The sequence below is a fragment of the Rhinatrema bivittatum genome, chromosome 3 (assembly GCF_901001135.1).
Source record: "Rhinatrema bivittatum chromosome 3, aRhiBiv1.1, whole genome shotgun sequence".
NCBI lineage: Eukaryota > Metazoa > Chordata > Amphibia > Gymnophiona > Rhinatrematidae > Rhinatrema > Rhinatrema bivittatum.
Genome location: NC_042617.1, coordinates 350431396 through 350452914, shown reverse-complemented (window position 1 = coordinate 350452914; position 21519 = coordinate 350431396).

The following is a 21519-nucleotide window of genomic DNA, read 5'->3' as shown; positions in this document are numbered from 1 at the left end:
ATGCATGTTAAACCTATTGAGAATTAAATAGCATATACTATAGCAATTTTCAAAAGCTCACTTACATGGTAAAATTCATTTACATGTGTAAAATCCAGGTTTAATCGTGTAAATCCTTTTGACAATGGCTCCATTATTGAGAGCTCTCCAGGCTAAAGTTCTGTGCACAGGTATGGCTGGAAAAATATTGTGCATAATTTTATGCACAAGTATTCAGTGGCAGGCTTATCCAGGTAAGACCCGCTGAATATCCGTAAAAAGATTCAAGTTAACCTTAACTGGATAATTTTGCCATTTGCTGGCTTAATGAGTGTGGACCTCACTTTTTCTTTAATGAGGTATTATGTAAATGTGTTTTATTTTTCTGATATGTAAACTACTTTGGTTTCCCTTTTGGGGAAGGAAGGCAGTGTAAAAGTTCAAAATTGAAAAAAATTAATATTTATTGTATTGCATTTTATCATGTTTTGTTCTTGTTACTCAACATGAACTATCATTGGAAAGACATAAAATAAATCTAATGACATAAAAAATATATATATTGCAAGTAAGCATGCTGCCAGAATCCTGTCTCTGGTTTTGATTGAACTTGGGGCCAACAGAGTAATATGTATAAAACTACAGAATGAAAAAAAAAAGTTAAACTGATTCAATTCTCTTTATAACTTTATTAAAAATGTACAGTACATAAATTCATGAAACACTATACTGGATAGTGCAAGATTCTCCAGAGTAAAACAATTAAAAAAAACCATATGATAGGATCATCATCCTATGAAGTCAAATAATTATAATTTTTCCTTCTTTATTTATTCTTCCCCGATTTTGAAAATAATTCTCCTAACGCAGTGTAAAAGTTAAGTGAAAGCACACGAAGCATAAAATAACAAAAATAATGCAAGCAGAGTCAGAAGAATCTGAGCCAAACACCCTTCTAAAATCTACATCCCACTAGCTGGGGCCAAAATAATAAAGTTCCCATAACAGAACACTCAGGCCGCAAATGCCACTTGTTCCCAGTTTGTGCGGGGAATTAGCTGTAAAAGTGGTAACAATGCCAAAGTATGCAATCAGACTTGCCAATAAAATCAAATAAATCTTGGAGACTGAAAAGTCACCCAAATAAACATATTTTAATATAAGGACTACAAATGCCACAAATGAGAGGACTACTAAGAATAGAGCGCGATTGTACAGACATTTAAATATTATGCATTCACTAGGGATTGTTAGAATACACAAACAGAAAGCAAGGCTCTGACACTCATTCTTTCAGCATGTAATATAAGATTTACAAGCTGTTGGGCAAACTGCTTTTTGTAGTTCAGAGGCTCACCCATCTTTCATGATACTGTTGATGGCGACTCCTCTGAAATTCCTCTGTTTTGCTTCATGTCTTATACTTTTCCGTCAGTATGTCTCTAACTGTCACGAGTGATGTCATCCCTGTCAATCATGGGTCACAAGGAAGGCAGTCTGGACAGAGTGGCTGTAACTTTGTGCCAGGATGTGTATTGGCTTCACAAAGAAATGTGTCTACATTGGTTTTTAATAAAGAAGGAAGAAAATGCAGGAGTGTGGCCATGCAATGTCTGCAAACATACAGGAGCTACATTTAATTCTCAATAGTTTTTGCAAATAAGTTGATTTTTTTTTCAGTAGTGTAGTATGCCATCTTAGGTTTATAGAAGTTATCATGAGTCTCATCTTAGACCTGTAGAACTGTACCTGGTGCCTTATCCCTTGTATTACATGTAAAACACAAACAGGTGAATTTTAAAAGGTGTTATACATGTCAATGTAACATTCTATCATAGCAATTTTCAAAAGCCATTTTCCTGCATAAAGTGCACTTAACCCGGGTAAAACCCATTGACAATTCAATGGCATGTATTGTAGCAATTTTCAAAAGCCCACTTACACAAGTAGGGGCGGATTTTCAGAGCCCTGCTCGCCTAAATCCGCCCAAAACCGGGCGGATTTAGGCGAGCAGGGCCCTGCGCGCCGGTGAGCCTATTTTACATAGGCCTACCGGCGCGCGCAGAGCCCCGGGACTCGCCTAAGTCCCAGGGTTCTCCGAGGGGGGCGTGTCGGGGGCATGTCGGGGGCGGTCCCGGTCGTCGCGGCGTTTTCGGGGCGTGTCGGCAGCGTTTTGGGGGCGGGTACGGGGGCGTGGCTACGGCCTGGGGCGGTCCGGGGGCATGGCCGCGCCCTCCGTACCCGCCCCCAGGTCGCGGCCCGGCGCGCAAGAGGCCCGCTGGTGCGCGTGGATTTACGCCTCCCTCCGGGAGACGTAAATCCCCCGACAAAGGTAAGGTGGGGGCTTAGACAGGGCCGGGTGGGTGGGTTAGGTAGGGGAAGGGAGGGGAAGGTGAGGGGAGGGCAAAAGGAAGTTCCCTCCGAGGCCGCTCTGATTTCGGAGCGGCCTCGGAGGGAACAGGGGTAGGCTGCGCGGTTCGGCGCGCGCCGGCTATACAAAATCGATAGCCTTGCGTGCGCCGATCCAGGTTTTTAGCAGATACGCGCGGCTCCGCGCGTATCTACTAAAATCCAGCGTACTTTTGTTTGCGCCTGGAGCGCAAACAAAAGTAGGCCTATTCGCGGAGTATGAAAATCCGCCCCGTAGAGTGCATTTACACATATACAAAAGTTTTAAGCAGGTAAATTCTTTAGCTATTGCAGAACCAAGTTAACTATAACACACTGTCCAGAATTAAATGCAACTTTACTCACATACATCTAATGCTCTAATCAGCCACATCACCAGGGGCGGATTGTGGGAAAATAGTGGCCCGGGGGATTTTTCTCCATACTGGCCCATGGGTACCCAATTACACATACAATTTGGTGAGTCACCAAATACAGAATAAAGGGACCATAAAATGTACACAGAAATGCACAGACAAACTAAACTGGAAATCACAAGTTAGACTATATGTAATGCAGCAATGGAAAAACTGAAAATAACATCATTCCTCATAAAACATCAAACAATAAAATCAAGAACTATAAAACATCAATCACAATAGGAACATCATACTAAAAATATATATTTCAAAACTGCTGATGAATAGAACCTCCAGTAATTTAACTCATATACACATTTTTGAAAATTTCCGTAACACCAATAAAATATTTCAAAAACAGCAGACATCAAATAATAATCAATAATTAAAACTAATAAGGATAGAAAAAAATCCCCAGTTCTCCATACCTGGGAACTTTTAATTCCAGTCAGCTTGAGATGGTCATGAATTAGTTGTTCTCTAGCATAGTGGTTCTTAAACTTTTTTCTGTTGGAATACACCTGACAGATGGTTCTCACATGTGTGACACACTGAACACATGACTATCATAGGGCTAAATATAAATGTACAGTTTGCATCCACAGGAGCCCCCCCTGACCCACAATTATGGATGTAAAGCAGAATTATGACATTCCCCGTACAACTCACCTTACAAAAAATATATTCTGGTTCTAGTGTCATCTCAGTAATAGCAACAAAAACTCCAACTACCAGGCTCAATAGCCCTACTTATGAAAAGTCAGCAGTTTATCCCCAATGCATGTCCTCTTGAGAAAATACAACAAATAAGACTGATACAGTAAAATACCTCACCTCGGGGTCACATACACAGAACTGACCTAACATACTCCCAGGATCTGCTGTAATGCACATAAACTAATCTGCACACCGTTACACCTGCACTAAAGAATGCACTCAAACAGTAACAACCCTATCTATGAAAAGGCAACACTACAAATATTAAATCAGGCCCTAAACACCAATACACCTCCTATTAGGAAAACAGAACTAGCCAAGCAGCTATAGATTTATTTTTTATTTATTTTGGGTTTTTATATACCGGCATTCGAGAACGCAGTCCCATCATGCTGGTTCACATAGAACAGGGGTGCATCATAAACATAAACTAAAAACAGTGATCCCAACACAGAAATAATTGTATGATTATACTAATAGGCAGAATAAATGTTTCACAACTACTATGAACATAATAATATCCAACAATTAAAAACTCAAAAAATTATTTAAAATTCTCCAAACAACAATAAAATATTTCAAAACAGCAGACACATCACATAATATTCAGTAATTAAAATGGCAATCAAGAAAAATAAACTTAAAAAGCCACCTTTACTAACCCCCTCCAGCAGCTCTCCTACTCTTCTTCCATGCAGGCCAGTAGCACACACCAGAAGCAGTAGTGGCTGAAGCTCTGTACTCATGCTCCTCTTCCTTAGGGCCCACGACCAGTCTCTCTGTCTCTCTCACACACACACACATACCAGTCACATCCCATGACCAGTTTCTGTCTTTCACACACCAATCATCTCCCAACCAGTCTTTCATACACACCAGTCACATTCCTGATCAGTCTCTCTCTCTCATGCACACACACACACACACACACATACACACAAGCTTCCCAATCCCATGTTCTATATTACATATACAGGCTTCTCCCATGCTGTGACTCACACACACCCAGGTTTCTTACTCCTATGCTAGCTCTCTCCACATGCACAGGCTTCTCATTCCCATAATCACTTTCTTTCTCACACACACACACTCCCAGCCATCTCCCTGACCAGTCACTTCCATTGTCTCTCCTATATACACACACATCACTTTTCTGACCAGTTTCTCTCAATCACACACATGCTCTCTCACACACTTTACATAGATGATCTCAATCAAATGCTCTCACACACAGGCTCTCAGTCACAGTTACTCATGCCCACTGTCAATCATACATACAAACACATACGTTCTCTCACTGGCTGGCTTTCTCCCATTTCCTGCCCCTCCCCCGAGCACATATGGTAGCTGCAGCAGCCTCTTCCTCTAGTCCCCGCATGCCAAGAAAGAAGAATATCACCAGCCACGGGAGGCTAATTCTGCTGTGTCCTGTGCCGATTTCTGGCTGCTTCTGATTTTGGTTCAGGCCCATGCTACTGCTCGGGGCCGCCGCTGCCAATGCTATTTTTTCAAGTGGCATGGCTCTTTCTTCTTCCCACGCACCGCACTGCACGTCACTTCCTGTTCCGGGCCAGGGGGGCAAGTGCAGGAAGAAGAAAAGGCCCAGCCGCAGTTGCCATCTTCCATTAACACTGCTGCCGTTCCCATCCAGGCTTGAACGTGCTGATAGCCCGGGCGGCAACGGCAGCAGTGGAAGATTGTCCCTCTCACTCGGTGAGGGAAAAGGGGGGAAGAGCAGCGGGAGACCGGTTGAGAAGCGCTGCTTTAGAGGGAGGGGGTGGCCATTTGGGCAGGAAGGTTATTTGTATCCCTATGGGAGGCCCACCTAGTAACTCGAGGTGGGGATTAGGTATGAGTGTAGGGGGTTGGGGCCACTTTCACATTCAACATGAGACGTACGAACAGAACAGTGGTCTCTTGTGAAGAGTTGATGGCCTTCGGAGTAAGGAAACTCACTCCAAGATGAAATTTGGCCAATGTTCTCTCAAACTAGCTTGTTGTTGCCCAGGTAGAGTGTCCATCAAGCTAGTTTGAGAGAACATTGCCCAAATCTCATCTTGGAGTGAGTTTCCTTACTCCGAAGGCCACTGTTCTGTTCGTACGTCTCATGTTGAATGTGAAAGTGGCCCCAACCCCCTACACTCATACCTAATCCCCACCTCGAGTTACTAGGTGGGCCTCCCATAGGGATACAAATACCTGTCTAGGGAGAAGACATTAAAGCAAGTCTCTCTCTCTCTCTCTCTTTCTCTCTCTCCCTCCCCCTCCCCCCCCCAGGCTGTCTGGAAACACCGTGATGAACCTTTACCAGCCTCTAGCGCACAACATACCGCGAATGAAAGGGTTGTAGCTATGAGCCGCGCTAACACTGCAGCTGTTTTGCCGCACACGATAACTTTACATATGCTCCGCCCCCTGAATACAAAATTAAAAATTTGCAAATCATGTTAACGGCTGTTAGCGCGATTTGCGGAATTATCTCCTGCGGTAACTCCTTGGAAAATGACCCCCTTAGTCCTATTCTATTTTTCTTATCTTTTAACCAGTTTCCAAACCACAATAGGACATTGCCTTCAATCCTGTGACTTCTTAATTTTCTCAGGAGTCTCTTATAGGTCACTTTGTCAAACACCTTCTGAAAATCCAAATAAGCTACATCCACTGGTTCACCACTATCCACATGTCTATTAACCCCTTCAAAAAATGTAGCAGATTGGTAAAGCATGATTTCCCTTGTGTTATCCAAGTTCGCTCTGTCCCATGTCTTTATGTTTTGTGATTTTGTTCTTTATAATGGTTTCCACAATTGTTCCCAGCAGTGATGTCATACTCATTGGTCTATAATTTTCCAGATCATCCCAGATCTCTTTTTAAACTTTGGGGGGTAGATTTTTAAAAAATGCGCGTTCGCGTACTTTTGTTGGCGCACCAGTCGCAAACAAAAGTACGCTGGATTTTTATCTTCTAAAATCCAGGATCGGCGCGCGCAAGGCTGCCGATTTTGGGCAGCCGGCGCGCACCGAGCCGCGCAGCCTGCCTCCGTTCCCTCCGAGGCCGCTCCGAAATTGGAGCGGCCTCGGAGGCAAATCTCTTTCGCCCTCCCCTCACCTTCCCCTCCCTTCCTCTACCTAACCCACCCCCCCGGCCCTATCTAAACCCCCCCCTACCTTTGTCCACGGATTTACGCCTCCCGGAGGGAGAAGTAAATCCACGGGCGCCAGCAGGCTGCTGGCGCGCCGAGACACAACCCGGGGTCGGTTCCGGAGGGCGCGGCCATGCCCCCGGACCGCCCCGGGCCAAAACCACGTCCCCGGGCCCGCCCCCAAAATGCCGCGTCCCGCCCCCAAAACGCCGCGTCGATCGGCCCCACCCCCGCCGCGCCCCCGACACGCCACCGACAAAAAACCCCGGGACTTACGCGAGTCCCGGGGCTCTGCGCGCGCTGGCAGGCCTATGGAAAATAGGCGCGCCGGCGCGCAAGGCCCTGCTCGCGTATTTTGAACACCCTCCAATCTTCAAGTGTAATAGACGATTTTAATAGTAGGTTAACAATTACAAAGTAATAGTTCTGCAGTTTCATTTTTTAGTTCTTTCAGAACTCTGGTCCAGGTGATTTGCTAATCTTTAGTTTGTCACTCTACCTTATTATATCTCCCAGCTTCAGCATGATTTGTTTCAGTTCTTCTAAATCATCACCACTGAATGCAGTTTCTGCCATGGGTAACTCCCCAAAATCCTCTTAAATAAACAACAAAACAAAGAATGTATTTAGTTTTTCTGTGATGGTCTTATCTGTCCTAAGTGCCTGTTTAACCCCTCAATCGTCTAACATCCAACTGATTCCCTCACAGACTTCCTGCTTTGGATATAGTGATAAATGTTTTTATTATGAGTTGTTGCTTCTTTTCAAATTCTCTTTAAGCCCACCTTATCAATGTTTTACATGTACTTGCTAATCCTTATGCTTTTTCCTATTTTCTTCAGATGGATTCTTTTATCTGGAGAGAATTCACATTCAGGCTGGGGGTGGTATCTGGGGGCTGCATGGCCCCTTGAAAAGAAGACCCTGGGAATATTGTTTCATACGTTAGTGTTCCGATGTTCTCAGAGGGCCTTTTACTATACCTTATGAGGTTAGTTAACATTCCATCAAATAACACAGCTTGCTGACTTTAACACACGTGGTGTTATTTGCTATCCATATTTATTCAGCTGATTTATATGTATTTTCAGGCAAATAAGCTTATTATCATATATGTGTTGTCTTATGTTTGTTGAGCTACAAATAACATGCACAATTTCAAATTTTGAATGTTGTCAGTGCTTTAACATGCAGCTTAGTTAATTACCTCACCCAAGAGAGTGGTAATAATCAATAGAGATGTGAATCGTGTGATCGATCGTCTTAACGATCGATTTTGGCTGGGGGGAGGGAATCTGATCGTTGCGGTTTTGTTTTTTTTTAAATCATTTAAATCGTAAATCAGGGGAGGGCGGGAAAACCGGCAAACTAAAACAACCCTAAAACCCACCCCGACCCTTTAAAATAAATCCCCCACCCTCCCGAACCCCCCCCAAATGTTTTAAATTACCTGGGGTCCGGGGGGGGGGGTCCCGGTGTGATCTTCCACTCTCGGGCCACGGCTGCGTTAATAGAAATGGCGCCGGCGCTACCTTTGCCTTGTCATATGACAGGGCAAAGGTAGCGCCGGCACCATTTTGGTTCCTGTCTCCCTTCGTCACGAGCGCAGGAGATCGCTCCCGGACCCCCGCTGGACCCCCAGGACTTTTGTCCAGCTTGGGGGGGGCCTCCTGACCCCCACAAGACTTGCCAAAAGTCCAGCGGGGGTCCGGGAGCGACCTCCTGCACTCGGGCCATATTGCGGTATTGCAAAATGGCGCTGGCCATACGGCCATACGTCCGGCGCCATTTTGCAATACGGCCCGAGTGCAGGAGGTCGCTCCCGGACCCCTGCTGGACTTTTGGCAGCAGCTGAAATAAGCACCCAGGGTTGTTTTAGTGTGCCGGTTTTCCCGCCCTCCCCCTTCCTCTCCCCCCTCCTCCTATTTACGACTTTTGACGATAAATCGGGGGAATTCCTATTGTATCGCGCCTCTAACAATTTTTGACGATTTAAAATATATCAGACGATATTTTAAATCGTCAAAAAATGATTCACATCCCTAATAATCAATGGTGACCACTCTGGCAAAGGAAAAGTGAGCAGTAGGGTGCCACAAGGATCAATTCTAGGTTGTCCTCTTCAGTATCTTTAAGAGTGACATTGGGGACAGTTAGAAGGAAAAGTCTGCTTGTCAGCTTATGAAATGAAAATTTTCATCAATAAAATACATTTCACACCATTTTCAATTTTCTTTTGTAGATGTCTTTTGCAGAACTAGATTTAAATATCTATCAGGGTTCTGTATTGAGATCAGCTTTAGATAAATCAGCACCATTTAAATCCTTTAAGGAGGTTAAACAAAATAACATTTGGTATCATTCAGGTTTAGTCTGTTAAAAAAGGCAAGTCAACCATTTAGAAAGGAAATGGCAGTAAAATAAGTCTGACAAGTATAAATTAGCCTGTAAAGCTGTGATTAACCATTATAAGATAGAAATATAAAAGCTAAGTGGGAGGTCATTAGTAATCAATTAAAGCAAGCAGAAAATAAACCAAGGCAGCTATTTACAATTATTTCCCATTTTTCAGGACTGAAAAAAGATGTCCCAATGGAGGCATCATCTTTAACTGCAGAGGCTTTTGCTGGTTTCTTTAAAAAGAAAATTGATGGCATTCAGTCAGACTTTACAACTTCCATAGTAAACAACCTTAATTCAAGAGAGACAAATGCAGTGATAGATACGGGTAGCCTTTCTAAGATATTGGATGAGGAGCATTTTAATTTATCATCTATAGAAGACTGCCCAACTGGGAAAAGTTACTGGAAGGCTTTCAATCCTGTAGTAAAATTGAGTACTGAAAATAATTTGGCCTCGATGAATAACAGTATATCAACATTAGACCCTATGCCAACTCAATTAGTAAACAATCAAAATTTGCAGTTTGCAAAGTTTTAATGGCTATGTTAATGCAAGCCTCAAACGTGGTATATCTCCAGCATCTCAAAATATCTGAAATCAGTTTTAAAGAAGGAACATTTAGATCGTTTATTTCTTCAACACTATTATCTGGTGTCTAATCTACCTTTTTATTATGAAGGTGATTGAAAAGGTGGTGGTTGCACAACTCATGCACAACTCTTCAATTTCACAACAAAGTTTAATGCTCTACATCCAAGACAACCTGGTTTTAGGGGGAAGCATAGCACTGAAGGAGCATTGATTGCTCTAATAAATGAAGTAAGGATGAATATTGATGAGGAAAATATATTCTTTTGGTTATGACTGATATGAGCTAAGCCTTTTGTTGCGTCCGTCGGTCTCAGATGGCTTCGACCTCTGTGCCTCACCTTTCTTCCTTTTCTCTCCTCAAGCCTTGGGAAGATGGCTGCTGCCACGTCTTCATGCCGCTCTCTCCGGTGTCCCCGGATTGGCAACAGCAATGGTGTTCACCATGATTTTCCTGAGGGCCTCCTAGGGAACGTGCGCGCAAGCCACCCACGTCTTTATCCACGTTATGGCGGGAACCTCAGGGGTGTCCCCTCCGAGTGACATCATCACATTCTGGTATTTAACCTGCCCTTTGTTTGATAACAAACTGAGGGGGTCATTTACCAGACGGATCGCACGCGATAAGGGACGTTTCGCACGCGAAAAGTCCCTTATCGCGTGCGATACCAAGATGGGGGCGGAGTCGGCCCCTGAAGAGGAGGAGTCGGGGCGTCACCGGGGCCGACTCCGCGAAGACACTGCGGATGACAAAAAGGTAAGGGCCTTTTCGCATCCTATTTCACGCCAATAGCTACACCTTCTATGGTGGCGCTATTGGATGCGAAACCGGCAGCGATCGCACTGCGGTGGTGCGATCGCTGCCGGCTAGTGCAGGACCGCCCCCCGTTTCGGCCCCCCCCCCCTTATTACCTAAAGTACCACAGGCCTGCGATACTTTAGAAAATGAGGCCCTGAGTTAGCAAGGATTGGATTGCCTCCGGTCTAAGCTGCTCTGCCACTTCCCAGCTGCCGCAGGAAGCTCTCGCTGCCCTTCGGGGTAATTCTTCACAAATTGGGTACCTGCTCCTCGGGGGCCCTTCTGCTCTATTTCAGGTACCTATCTTGGGAAACCAGGTACTCAGTCCTCGAGGGCCTGTTCTCCCTAATCTGGTGCCTGCCACTGATCAACTTCTGCCTGCCAGGACTTTCAACTATATAGCTTTCTGCTTCAGTGAGTACTAACCCTTTCAATCTGTCTCACCTTCAGCTTCAGCGCTCTGTATCTATATCTGGGACCTGTCCCTGCTATGCTGTGCTGCCTATCACCTACTCGAGTGTGAGACTGGTCTCCTCTGCTGAAGAACCCTGGACTACTTCACTGGATTACCTTCACTGCTGCCCACTCCACGGGCAGTACCATCGAGCTGTACAATAAATACAACGTCTCTGTGTCTGCATGTATAGAGTCTAGCCTATTACTGCGGTTCCTCATGGGGCCCCTCCCCGTGGGAGTGGCCATCTCCGCAGTACCCAAGAATCCACTCCAACACCTCATAACCATAACAGATTGCTAACTCCATGGATTCGGCTCAGCTCACCGCTTTGAAGGCCATTCTGGGCCTGGCCCAGTGAATCTCTGAACATCAGAGTTTGTTAGACAACTTGACTGTTGCCTTTAATTGGTTACACGCACAGATGAATGCTCCGGCTGCCGCAGGTAAAGAAGTTACACCACCAGAAGTGACGATCAAGTTTACAGTTCCCTTATCTGCTCCGACACGCTTCACGGGTGAAGTTTGGAAGTGTAGAGGATTTATTAATTAATGTTGCATGTACTTTTCTCTGCAACCTAATTATTTTCCTACAGCTTATGCCAAGACAACCTATATCCTTTCGTATCTGGACGGAAGAGCGCTGGCTTGGGCCTCACCACTGTGGGAGTGCAATGTCCCTATCTTGAATGATCTTGCTGGGTTTCTTGAACTGTTTAAGTCAGTATTTAATGACCCTGCCCGGTACTCGATAGCAGGATCAGTTTTGGTTCATCTAAAACAAGGTAACAAACCTTTACCAGACTTCACCATTGAATTCAAGATCTTGGCTTCTGAGTTACATTGGGATCCTAGATGCCTGAAAACCCTATTTTTTTGAAGGCCTGAACTCCCAGTTGAAAGATGAGCTGGTGACTCGTGAGATGCCTGAGATTTTAACGGAACTTATGCAGTTGGAAGCAAAGATTGATCGCCAAATTTGCGACAAAGTTCAAGAGATCAAGAGTCCCAGAAGACCACTCCAGGGAGAGATTCATGTCAAGTCTGTAAGAACATAAGAACATAACTTCACTGGATTACCCAGACCTACACTCCCAGGGCCTGTTGCTGGTGAAGAAAAAACAATGCAATTGGGCCGCAGTCATTTGACTTCTAAAGAGAGACAATTCCAAGACCTAAGTCCTGTGGGAGGACTCTTCTTAGGTCTAACTGAACCCTCTCCTCCACTCTCTCTTCCAGTATCTTTAATCTGCAGGCCTTTGGAATATCAGACTCTTGCCTTAGTAGACTCTGGGGCAGGGGGAAATTTCATTTTGAAATGTCTAATGGAACATTTGCGGATCCCTACCACTACTATGATGCTTCCATTACTATTGTCCTCTATTCATGGAGAGCCCTTACTGGGTGAAGTAACTCTGCTTATAGAACCAGTGAGCTTGCATACCAGTGCTCTTCATACAGAGACTATTTCCTTCTTTGTGTTAGAGAAGGCCATGCACCCTTTGGTACTTGGGCTACCATGGCTACAGAAACACATGCCACAATTCAACTGGACCACTTTGAAGCTTTCATGTTGGGGTCCAGATTGTCATGGCAAATGCTTAATGGAAGTTTCTCCAATACCATGCATGCCAACTACCCCGTTGTTGCCTGGGTTGCCGCCTCAATATGCATCTTATCAAGATGTATTCTCAAGACAAGCTGCTGATATGTTACTTCCACACAGATCATACGACTGCGCAATTAATTTGAAGCCAAATACGGAACCCCCCAAAGGAAGGATCTACCCTTTCTCCATAGTGGAGAATAAGGCAATGTCAGAGTACATCCAGGAGAATCTCCAGAAAGGCTTTATAAGACCTTCTAAGTCTCCTGCTGGCGCAGGATTTTTCTTTGTGAGGAAAAAGGACTGATAATTACATCCATGCATTGACTACAGAGGTCTGAATGAGATCACCATAAAGGACCGCTACCCTTTACCACTCAGCTCGGAGCTATTTGATAGGATACAGGGAGCCAAGGTATTCTCCAAGCTTGACCTCAAAGGAGTGTATAATTTAGTTCGCATCCGCTCTGGCGATGAATGGAAGATGGCTTTTAATACCCGGGATGGTCACTTTGAATACCTGGTGATGCCCTTCGGCTTGTGCAACACCCCGGCTGTCTTCCAAAACATGATGAACGATATTCTGTGTGATTTACTCTACCAATGTGTCATTGTCAACTTAGACAACATCTTGATATTTTCTCAGGACCTGCAATCCCATCAGGAGGATGTCAAAAGTGTTCTGCAGAGACTTCGCGAGAACCACGTGTACGCCAAATTGTCCAAATATAATTTCATAAAGAATCCGTTCCCTTCTTAGATTGCATTCTCTCAAACAATGGTTTCCAAATAGACCCTCAAAAGCTTGAGAGTATTAAAAAATGGCCACAACCCATGGGCCTAAAAGCTCTAAGATGAATTTTGGGATTTAACAATTACTACCGGACATTTATTAAAAATTACTCTTCATTGACAGTTCCATTAACAACAATGACTAAGAAGGGAGCCAACGCTGCTACTTAGTCTATGGAAGCTGTGACTGTGTTCCAGAAGTTAAAAGACACCTTTCAAAGCAAACCATGTTTCTGCCATCTGGACCCTACTCGACCCTTCATTGTGGAAGTTGATGCTTCTAATGTAGGTGTAGGGGCCGTGCTAAGCCAGACCTTGTACCCCTGTTCATTCTTTTCCTGACACTTCTTGCCAGCTGAGAAGAACTATGGCATTGGGGATAAAGAACTGTTGGCAATAAAAATGGCATATGAAGAATGGCGCCCATGGTTTGAGGGTGCACAACATCAGATTACTGTTTACACTGATCACATAAATCTGGAGTACCTCCGTCATGCTCAATGCCTCAACCATAGACAGGCGAGGTATTCCCTGTTCTTCAACTGATTTGAATTTTTGCTGAAATATCGCCCTGGTGACAAGAATGTCAGAGTAGGCGCATTATCTTGCTCTTTCCTCTCAGAGGATGTACCTGATGAACCCCAGCATATTATTGACCCTAAGAGAGTGGTTCTCACAGCTACACATCCAGTACCCCTGGGCAAGACCATTGTACCCTGCAATCTAAGAAAGAAATTGCTAAGATGGGCTCATGATTCGAAACTGGCTGGACACCCTGGTCAACGGTGAACACTGGCAAAGTTACAGAAGTATTATTGGTGGCCCACCATGAAAGAAGACACTCTAGCTTACGAAAGCTCCTGTTCCAATTGTGCCAGGCAGAAACCTCCACCTGGACGTCCTTGGGACCTGCTTCAACCCTTGCCAGCACCGGATGAGCCCTGGACCCATATTGCAACAGATTTTGTAGTGGACCTGCCATTTTACGAAGGTAACAATACCATTTGGGTTACAGTGGACCGATTTTTGAAGATGGCTCACTTCATGGCTCTCCCTGGCTTGCCATCCACCATGGAACTTGCTAAGTTATTCATCAGTCACATCTTTTGCCTACACGGCATGCCTAAACATATTGTTTCTGACAGAGGAGCTCAATTTACAGCAAAGTTCTGGAAAGCCTTGTGTAAGAAATTTGACATCACACTTGACTTCACCTCTGTGTATCATTCTCAGTTGAATGGCCAAACTGAGAGAGCGAATAGAACTCTAAAACAGTTCCTCCGCACCTATGTCGGTTCACGACAGAATGACTGGGCTGAACTGTTGTCCTGGGCTGAATTTGCCATCAATTCGCATCCAGCGTCATCTACTGGATCCACTCCATTTGAAGTTGTCTACAGACGACAACCTTTACCACCTTTACTACTTCCACGTTCTGTGTCATCCCCGGCAGCTCAATCTACTGCCAAAGATATACAGCAGCTCTTAGAAAGAGCAAAGAAAGGCTATGATGCTCACCAAAGCAAGGCTCCTGAATTCCAGCCTGGAGATAAAGTTTGGCTTTCTACTAAACATCTGAGACTTAAGCTTCCATTTGCTCGATTTGCTCCATGCTTTGTCGGACCCTTTCCTATTCTTCCACGGTTGGGCTCACTCACCTATAGTCTGAGACTCCCTCCAGCTATGAGGATTCACAATGCATTCCATATTTCGCTGCTGAAACCGCTTGTTCTTAGTGAGTTTTCCACCAAGACACCTGAACCTACCCCAGTTGATGCAGAAGAAGACATCAAATATAAGGTTGATGCCATCCTTGATGTAAGAAAGAGAGGCAGAGTTTGGGAATACCTCCTGTCATGGAGGGATACGGACCAGAAGAAAATTCTTGGTAACCTTTGGCTAATATCGTGGACAAAGAGATGCTTCGTCAATTTCATCGATCACATCCTCAAAAAACTAGACCAGGTAGGGGGTCTGGAGGGGGCCCTTTGGAGGGGGGTACTGTTGCATCCATCAGTCTCAGATGGCTTTGACCTCTGTGCCTCACCTTTCTTCCTTCTCTCTCCTCAAGCCTTGGGAAGATGGCTGCTGCCACGTCTTCATGCTGCTCTCTCCGGTGTCCGTGGATCGGCAACGGCGACAGTGTTTGCCATGAACCCACAAAGTGCATACCCATAAGGATACGCAGGATTATAATTTTGGCAGCTCTAATTTAGAAACTAGGTTTTACAAATTTCACATTTGGGAAATAAAGAAGTCTTCAAGGGCATGACTGAGTGTCTGTACACCATGTGTGCTGCAGCTGGCAAGTTCACCTCACCTGTAAATGGACAGGCTGCAACAGGTGTACACATCCTTTGGCATAAGATGCTCACAATGCTTAAGAAGCAAAGTGCACCTCTGATGCCAAATGGAGCACTGAGAGGAGAGGAGAGGATCACCTTGCTGGTGGCTGAAACAAATCAGTAAGTTTTACTTGGGAAATTATTTTTAAAGTATTGGGGAGAAGTAGACTATTGTGGTATATTATTTAGTGTGTTTGTGCTTTTAATAGTTAGTAAGGAATAAATAAACAGAAGTTAGTGTGTTTATTTTTAAATAGTCAGTCACTAAGGCAGCTAATAAGCACATGAAGGCAGCAGTCCAGCAGCAAGAGGGGGGCCATACAGACTTTTTTATTGAGTAGCACATGTATGATTTTTTACCCGCCGGTGAGACGTTGTAAATGTGCATCCAGTGCAAAGAACTCCTATCTCTCAGAGAATGAGTCTGATCTCTGGAGGCTAGAGTGGCAGACCTGGAGGAGCTGAGGCAGACAGAGGTATATAGATGAGACCTTCAGGGACATAGTAGCCAATTCCCAACTTCAGACTGGCAACCCTGGTACTGCCTTGGAGGAAAAAGGTCTCATGATCAGACAGCATCAACCTGGTGCAGCAAGAAAGGATCCTGTAGCAAGGACCTGATCTCCAGGTGGTACATTGTCCTCTCGCACCGAGGATGTGTTTCTGAGGCTACTACCCAGGAGGGAAGGGTTAGGTCTCACAAATCTGATTCACTTTTTTGAAGGAGTTAATAAACATATAGATAAAGTTGAACTGGTAGATGTAGTGTATTTGGATTTTCAGAAGGCGTTTGACAAAGTTCCTCATAAGAGGCTTCTAGGAAAAGTAAAAAGTCATGGGATAGGTGGTGATGTCCTTTCATGGATTACAAACTGGATAAAAGATAGGAAACAGAGAGTAGGATTAAATGGACATTTTTCTCAGTGGAAGGGAGTGGGCAGTGGAGTGCCTCAGTGATCTGTATTGGGACCCATACTTTTCAATATATTTATAAATGATCTGGAAAGGAATATGAAGAATGAGGTAATCAAATTTGCAGATGATACAACATTATTCAGAGTAGTTAAATCACAAGCGGATTGTGATAAATTGCAGGAAGACTTTATGAGACTAGAAAATTGGGCATCCAAATGGCAGGTGAAATTTAATGTGGAAAAGTGCAAGGTGATGCATATAGGGAAAAATAACCCATGCTATAGTTCCACAATGATAGGTTCCATATTAGGAGTTACCACCCAGTATAGAAATCTAGGCGTCATAGTGGATAATACATTGAAATCGTCAGCTCAGTGTGCTGAGGTATTCAAAAAAGCAAAGAGAATATAAGGGATTATTAGGAAGGGAATGTTGAATAAAATGGAAAATATCATAATGCCTCTGGATCGCTCCATGGTAAGACCGCACGTTGAATACGGTGTACAATTCTGGCTCCTGCACCTCAAGAAATATATAATTGCAATGGAGAAGGTACAGAGAAGTGTGACCAAAATGATAAGGGGGAGAACAGTTCCTCTATGAGAAAAGACTAAAGAGGTTAGGACTGTTCAGCTTGGAGAAGAGACGGCTAAGGGGGGATGTGATAGAGGTGTTTAAAATCATGAGAGGTCTAGAACGGGTAAATGCAAATCAGTAATTTACTCTTTCGGAGGGGGCTGTCCATGAAGTTAGCATGTAGCACTTTTAAAACTAATCGGAGAAAGTTCTTTTTAACTCAACGCACATTTAAACTCTGGAATTTGTTGCCAGAGGATGTGGTTAGTGTAGCTGAGTTTAAAAAAGGTTTGGATAAGTTCTTGAAGGAGAAGTCAATTACCTGCTATTAATAAAGTTAACTTAGAAAATAGCCACTGCTATTACTAGCATCAGTAGCATGGAATAGACTTAGTTTTTGGGTACTTGCCAGGTTCTTATGGCCTGGATTGGCCACTGTTGGAAACAGGATGCTGGGCTTGATGGACCCTTGGTCTGACCCGGTAAGGCATGTTCTTATGTTTAAGACTACAGGGCTACAGACACTTTTAATTTTATATTTATTTATTTGGTATTGCAGACTTTCTTTGGTGACTGGTGAGCCACTTCAAAGCAGTTTACTTTCACAGTCCTTAGGTATTTCCCTAAGGACTGTGAAAGTAATACTTTCACAGTCCTTAGGGAAATTAGTAATATTAGTAATATTACTAATATTAGTAATATTAGTAATGATGCAATGACGCAACCCATGATGCAATGACGCAACCCATGATGTGCTGACACAACGAGCCAGCACCACTTTCACAGTCCTTAGGGAAATTAGTAATATTAGTAATATTACTAATATTAGTAATATTAGTAATGATGCAATGATGCAACCCATGATGCAATGACACAACCCATGATGTGCTGACACAACGAGCCAGCACCACAAACACCACTCCTCCATATTACTCTACCAATACCACTCCACTTAGGTCCCTTAGGGACCCATTTTTTTAAATGGGTCCCTAAGGGACCCATTTTTTTAAATGGGTCCCTAAGGGACCCATTTAAAAAAATGTTTTCTCCCATTTTGTGTCTATGGAAAAAAAAAATGCTTAGTAAATAAGGCCCTAAGGCCTAGATTCATCAAAAAGTTATAAATATTGCAAAAATAGCGCCCGCGATAAAAAAGGGTGAGGTAGGATAATTTGTAGTGTACCACATCGCATAGGTAAATAACGCATGGTGTGTCAGTGACTGGCTCGTTGTGTCAGCACATCATGGGTTGCGTCATTGCATCATGCATTGTGTCACCAGATGCTGCATCATTATACATGGTTACGGTAGATTAGTGCATGGTGTGTTATTTTTTCAGTTTATATATCCTGGCTTCCTGCAGCTGCCTCTTTGAGGGTGTTAGGCATGGGAGAAAGAGGATAGGAGATTTGTTGAGTTGTATAGGCTAAGTAGGAGCTTTTTCTTAATTGATTACTGAATATGTTGTCTAATCTTCTGTTGCCATGTGTTTCCCATTACCTTGGTCTTTTGCCTTCTTTGTTGGAGTTAAAGTTTTTGTTTGTTAGTCCAGTTTGGTCTGTCTGTTGTTTCGTGTGCAGGAGTGGAGGAGTGAGGGGGAGTGGAGAAGTGGTGGTGGAGGAGTAAGATGGAGTGTTGTAAGTGGAGGAGTAAGTAGTGGTGTTGGTGGAGGAGTGTGGAGGAGTGAGAAGGAGTGTGGAGGACTGTAGAGGAAGTGGTGTGAGTGGAGGAGTGGTATTGGTAGAGTAATATGGAGGAGTGGTGTTTGTGGTGAGGAAGCATGAGGAGGCATGACGAGGATGGAGGGCGAAAGGCATGAGGAGAGGAGGGGGAGGAGTGATAGGAGGAGGAGTAGAGTAGGAATAGGGACAGAGACAGGAGTAGAGATAGGCAGGAGGGAAAGAATAAGAAGAGGAGGGAGGGGGAAGGGGATAGGCAGGCAAGGACAGAGAGAGGAGGCGGCAGGCTAGGGATATAGAGAGGGCAGAGGGGAAGGGAGTTGGCAGGGCAGGGGCAGGAGAGGGGAGGAAGGTAGGAGAGAGGGGATTCAAAGAGAGCATGTGGGAAAGAGAGGACATCACTCCAGAAGTGGAAGTGGCACCCCCTTCTGGCAGGCAGCAGGATGCCCTCATCTCAGGGCTATCAAGTTCAGTGTGCAGGATAATGAAATGGTCATTGTAGGAGTGCTGGAGCATTATGCCATGCTGTTCAGCAACCAGGTGGCCAAGACCTAGAAGGCAGCCAAGGGCCAGATATGGCACAACATAGCCCAGGGCATCTCCAGGTGGAGCAGAGTACAACGAAGTGGGGAGCAGGTGGCCCACAGGTACCAGAACATTAAGTTGCAGTTGAAAACCAAGGTGGCGACAGAAATAAATACATACGGTTGACAGGAGGAGGAGACACTTGTCCCATCATCCTCACCCCCATGGAGAAGCACCTCATGCAAAGGCTGGGACCGGAAGCCTTCAAGGGCATGACTGAGAGGCTGGACACCATGTGAGCTGCAGCTGGCAAGTTCACCTCAACTGTAAATGGGCAGGCTGCAATGGGTGTACACATCATTTGGTATAAGATGCTCACAATACTTAAGAAACAAAGTGCACCTCTGATGCCAAATGAAAAAAGGATGTTGCCATTGGTACTTATGTTTTATGTTTTGTTTCCACAGCTCTCACCCATGAAGCTACTGGTCCCAGCCAGGAAGTACTAGGGACAAGCCAGCAAGACCCAGGGATCAGCAGTGCAGAAGTCCTTTTGCAGAGGGCCTTCCTGATGGATGCCCAGGCCCAGGTGAGCAAAAAGGAGGAGGAGCAACAGCAGCCACAGGTTCAGAGTCATTGTAGATCCCACATCCCTTGGGTCTACCCAGCCCACTCAATGTGCCCCTCAATCTCTCTGGCTTCATGGAAGAAAAGAGCTTTGAGTGGGAGCCTATAGATTCATCATAACCTCGCTCCAGCATACCACAGAGCCAGTCTGAAGCCCAAAACCCTTGAGAGGAGCAGCTCAGAAGCCCCATCATGCCACATTTGGAGGTCCAAATTTCTGCACTCCACACCACCATCACAGCATTACCACCAGCACCACCACCAGGCCCGGCACCAGCACTGATAACATTCCTACTACCAACAGAAAGTCGATGCTGAAATACCTGGATCAGCTGACCAGCTGGAAAGGAGGCATGGGGTATACCTCCAACATATACAGGCAGAACTAGTATACCTTAGGAGGGCTATCAGCAGGCAGAACCAGATCCTGTGAGATCAGACTGCCGAATATGCTCAGAGTGTTACGATGCTGGCTGAAGCAGTCACTTTTATGACAAACGTATTGATGTAGATCATTCAAAGGATGCTGGAGCAGCCATCCTAGTCTTCTCCAGCATCAATGGAGGCCACACCCCACAGCAGTCACTAGGCTGACAGATGCATGAGGGGTAGGCCACTAAAAGACATGCCCCCCAAGTGGCAAGCCATGACGTGGCAAGGGGTCATAAAGCACCAAAGGTCATGGCAATGAATGCCAAATAAGAAGAGTTGTATCAACAATCCTGGGTAGGCCCCTCTACAGAGTACCTATGCTGGCTAGATTGAAGAAGCCTGCTCGGTTCATCCTCACTATAGAGTTCCTGTGCCAGCTCGCAGAAGGGATGGTCTACTGTCAGCCATTGTGGTCCTGAAGTCTAACTCTAAAGTCCTTCTCAATGCTCTGCCCATATTCTATCCTCTTTAATGTGGCCTCCAGTCATGGTCCAGCTGCTGCCTCTTCTCATCATGTCTCATCTCCTGCTCCGGATGCTGGTGTGCCATTTCATCTCACGCATGCTGCTTCCACCTGCATGCTGCTGTGTCTTCTCCTGGGCTTCCTGCCACCATGCTGCTGTTTCTTCTCCTGGACCTCCTGCCTCAATGCTGTGCTCCTTGGTCCTAGTCCTGCTGCCTTCTTGCTGAACTCTGCTGCTTTGGCACTTAGGCTCACCCTTGAGTGCACACTTTCAACATGGACTGGCTGGGGCCTTCACTCAAACTCTGCTGCCTTGCTCCTTAGGATGAACTCTTGAGTGCACTCTTAACATGAACTGTCTGTGGCCTTCACTTGACCTCTGCTGCCTTGGCCCTTAGGCTGTCTCCTTGAGTGCACTCTTTAAACATGAACTATCTGGGGCCTTTTCCTACCCATCACATATCAAGGCTACTATCAGTAGAGGAGTAGCTTAGTGGTTAGAGCAGTGGGCTACAAGCCAGAGAAACCAGCATTCAAATCCTGCTGTCACTCCTTGTGACCTTGGGCAAATCACTTTACCCTCTATTGCCTCAGGTACAAAATTATATTGGAAGCCCTGTGGGGATAGAGAAATACCAATAGTATTTCTAGAATGTAATCTGTTTTGATG